Below are 4,920 nucleotides of genomic sequence, written 5' to 3'. Positions count from 1 at the left end.
GCCACTGGCGTGAGAGCCAGTCAGGTGGGCCTGGCATCAATCACATTTGGATAGTGCTTTTTATGTGCCACCAGCATGGGAGCCGCCAGTGAGGGGCATTGACATCAGCCACGTTTGGATGGTGCTTTATACATTCCACTGGCATGGGAGCCAGTCGGGTGGCCCTGGCATCGACCATGTTTGGATAATGCTTCTTATGTGCCACCAGCATGGGAGCCAGTCAGGGGGCACTGGCATCAACCATGTTCAGATGGTGCTTTATATATGCCACTAGCACAGGAGCCAGTCAGGCATGCCTGGCATCAGCCACATTTGGTTGGTATTTTTTACATGCCACCAGCATGGGAGCCAGTCAGGAGGCACTTGCATCAGCCACATTCAGATGATGCATAGCAAGCTGGCAGAACCATTAGCATGTTCGGCAAAATACTTAGCAGCAGTTTATTTCATCTTTACATTCTGAGTTCAAACCCTGCCAAAGTTGTATTTGCCTTTCATCCTTTCAAGGCCAATAAAATAAATCCTGGTTGAGGACTGGGAGTTGATGTAATCGACTTAACCCCTCCACTGAAAATGCTAGCCTTGTACCAAAATTTGAAATCAATAATTCCATAAATAAACAGAGAATTGTGTATGGTAATCTAAATATTTGTGGAGGTGCAATGGCCCAGTGGTTAGGGCAGCAGACTCGTGGTCGGAGGATCGTGGTTTCGATTCCCAGACCGGGCGTTGTGTGAGTTTATTGAGCGAAAACACCTAAAGCTCCATGAGGCTCTGGCAGGGGGGGGCGACCCCTGTTGTACTCTTTCGCCATAACTTTCTCTCACTCTCTCTTCCTGTTTCTTGAGTAACGCTGCGATGGACTGGCGTCCCGTACAGCTGGGGGAACACATACACCACAGAAACCAGGAAACCAGGCCCATGAGCCTGGCTAGGCTTGAAAAGGGCACATAAATAAATAAAAATAATCTAAATATTCACATTTTTATTAAGGATATTGTAAATAGACAACAAAAGAATTGTTTAACCTTTTAGCAATCAGATTAATCTGTCAAAGGTAATGATTATTTATTGATGTCACATTGAATCAATCATGTATTATCTCATAGCTTTGAGATTTTGATGAAGTGATTGCTTATTTTTAGAATGACATGGTAGGGTATGTATAGGAGGCTGGTTATGGCTAATTTGAATATAAAACAGGTGGAATATTTGGACTGGATATGGCCAGTTTAAATGCTAATGGGTTAAAGACAACTCAGTTTCAGAGTCTTTTCTACTCTAGGTACAAGGTCCGAAATTTTTGGAGAGGGCGGGGGGCGGTCGATTAGATCTACCCCAGTATGCAACTGGCACTTAATTTATCGACCCTGAAAGGATGAGAGGCAAAATCAACCTCAGCAGTATTTGAACTCAGAACATATAGACAGACGAAATACCTGTTTCTTTACTACCCACAAGAAGGGACAAACAAGGACAGACAAACAGATTAAGTCAATTATATCAACCCCAGTGCGTAACTGGTACTTAATTTATTGACCCTGAAAGGATTAAAAGCAAAATCAACCTCGGCAGTATTTGAACTCAGAACGTAAAGACAGACGAAATACCGCTAAGCATTTTGTCCCGTGTGCTAACATTTCTACAAGCTCGCAACCCTAACATAATTTCAGATTAAAGAAAAATTGGGATTGAAAGGCATTCAGATTTTTTTTTCAGAGTATTTAAGTCAGTCATAAAAGCTAAAGAACTACATCCTGGAAGTGGAATACCATGTCACAAACAATATCAGATTCTGTTGCATGGGAATTTTTTTCTTTCTTTTTTTCTCTGCAGTTGTTGTTTTGCCCCCAGGCTAACTCTGACTAGACCTATGATCATTGAAATTCCATCCACGACCATCCAGTTTTTTAAGGCACACCTAGAACTACATTATCCATGTAATCAGTTCTTTTAAGGTGGTGAGCTGGCAGAAATGTTAGCATGCTGGGCGAAATGCTAAGTAGTGTTTTGTCTGTCTTTACATTCCGAGTTCAAATTCCGCCGAGGTTGACTTTGCCTTTCATTCTTTTGGGGTCGATAAATTAAGTACCAGTTGCATACTGGGGTCGATCTAAATGACTGGCCCCCTCTCCCAAAATTTCAGGCCTTGTGCCTAGAGTAGAAAAGATTATTAAAAGTGGAGAGCTGGCAGAAATGTTAGCAGTCACCAATGAATTGACAGTAAGTATTGATCATATAATCTGTACTGTGTTACCAATAACTACCATGTGTTAATGAAACATGTGTAAGATGGTGTAATTAAAAATCTTATAAATTATCTCTCGTATTTTATTTTTATGTTTCATAAAATTAAAATGGTTTTAAAGCTGTCAAAAGCCAGGTTTAAGACAGAAGAATTATATGGCTACAGAATTTTATGTCTTCTCATTAATAAAGAAGTGGAAGGGGTGAGGTCTTGCTAATATTTCTGGATTGATCAACCTCGGTGGGGGATTGATCGACCTGTTTGAAGGGGTCTGATGTTGAAAATCCCCAAACACCTAATGACTCCAGGAAACATCAGTGATGATGTATCCAGGTGCATCCCAGAATAGAAAAGGAAAATCTTCAGCAATTTCATCATGGAATCCTTGTCTGTTACATTGTCTGTGGATTAGGGTATTTGACTCGTGATTGTAAGGTCCGGAGTTCAATTCCCAGTAACACTTTGTGTCTTTGAGCAAGGCAGTCTACTCACCTGGCAAAATAGAGTTGCATTTGTAATTCAAAGGGCCAGCCTTGTCACACTCTATATCAAGTGGATGCACATGGCCTAGTTGTTAGAGCAGCGGATTCGCGGTCGAGGGATCGAATCTCAGACCGGGTGATTTGTGTGTTTATGGGCGAAACACCTAAGCTCCACACGGCTCCGGCAGAAGGTAATGACGAACTTCTGCTGATTCTTTCGCCACAACTTTCTCTCACTCTTTCCTCCTGCATCTTGCAGCTCACCTGCGATGGACTGGCATCTCATCCAGGTGGGGAACCTATACGCCAAGGAAACCGGGAAACTGGCCCTTATGAGCCAAGCGTGGCTCGAGAAGGAACAAATAACTGTTCCTTCAAAAAGGATGAAGCAAAAAAAACTCTATATCATGCTGAATCTCCTTGAGAACTCCGCTAAAGGTACATGTATCCGTGGAGTGCTCAGCCACTTGCACATTATTTTCACAAACAGGCTGTTCAGTCGATCAGTTCAACTGGAACCCTTGTCATCATAACCGACGGAGTACCAGGCCTACATTCTCTGTGATGTTTATAGCTGTTTTTATGTTTAACATATCTTTTTTGAAATGAGAAGCCATTATCTGATCAAGACTACTATTGGTAAATAGATGGATAAATTGATCGACAGCCTTGTCTAGTACTTTACTTCAAAATATAAGAACATCTAAAAATCCATAAATATTGAATAGTACACCTTTTGCTTCAGTGATCTCTTCAGGAGTATTCTTTTATTTTACCATTTAGAAGACTACAGACTAGAACTCTCCCTTACCAATATAATGAAAGCATCACTAAAGCAATTCTGTAATCTTGTAAATAATTTAATCATTATTTTAAAGAAAATTTAGGCACATAATTTTGTTATGAGACAAGTAATGATGGTGTTAATTAATGTCACCACTAAAACCAGACTGAACCCCAAAATAGAGTATAAACTGAACAATTAAACCCCAGGCTCACTTTCTTAATTAATTTCTGAAATCAGGCATTTTTACAATTAAAACTGTGTGGCTGTGTGGTATGAACCTTGGTTCCCAACCACATGGTTCCAGGTTCAGTCCCACTGTGTGGCACCTTGGGTAAGTGTCTTCTACTACTGCCTCGGGCCAACCAAAGCCTTGGGAGTGAATTTGGTGGATGGAAACTGAAAGAAGCCTGCCATGTGTGTGTGTATATATATATATATGTTTGTGTGTCTCTGTTTGTCCCACCCCATATATGTTGGTCCAGGAAACTAGATGGTAAAAGTTTTTATTTTTTCATTTCGTTCCTGTCGGATTTTATCCCTAATTTTGTGGTTATAGAACCGAGCTGTTCTTTCTAGCATGTTGAATCTCATGAGTAGATTCCTCGTATGTGTTTAAATATACACTGTATTTTATGAGTAATACATAGTCTTTGGTCTAAATTTTTACACGCTAGGCCACTGGAAGTGAAAATTTCTATCAATTTCCATTTCCCTTCGATATGATTAAGTAATATATATATATGTATATATATATAATATATATATATATTATATATATATATATATATATATATATATATATATATATATATAAAATATTATTAGAGACAAAACCACTATTTTCAGAACAAACAGGGAAAAGCCTTAATCAATACATAAAATTTTAATAAATAGTCAAAAAAACCGCCACTACAATCGTTTCTTGTCTTGATCGACATCTTCAGGTGGACTTCCAATCTAAAAATCAAAATTTTAAAAATAAACATAATAATTTTAAATAATTAAAGTATAAATGAAAAATATAAGTATATAATCCATATATAACCTATATATAATCCATATCGAAAATATAGACAAATTACCACGAATTCCCTAAAAAAAAAAAACCATGATAAAACAAAACTCTTAAAAACATATAACGATAAAATCTCCCTTTGCTAAACTCTATAACAAACCTATAAAGTAATCCCCCTAAACCTAAACATTCACACACAAATACACACACGTAAACCACAGACTCACGACTTATACACATACCTATACTAACTTATAAACCTCAATATACACCAAAACCCACTCCCTCCCCACACAGACAAATTAACACATACATCCCAAAACCTAAATAAAAAACCCATATACACATTCACACACAAACACACACTCACACGCAAAACACTCACACA

The sequence above is a fragment of the Octopus sinensis genome, linkage group LG1 (genome assembly GCF_006345805.1).
Source record: "Octopus sinensis linkage group LG1, ASM634580v1, whole genome shotgun sequence".
In the NCBI taxonomy this organism is placed as follows: domain Eukaryota; kingdom Metazoa; phylum Mollusca; class Cephalopoda; order Octopoda; family Octopodidae; genus Octopus; species Octopus sinensis.
This window is presented reverse-complemented; position numbering follows the sequence as displayed.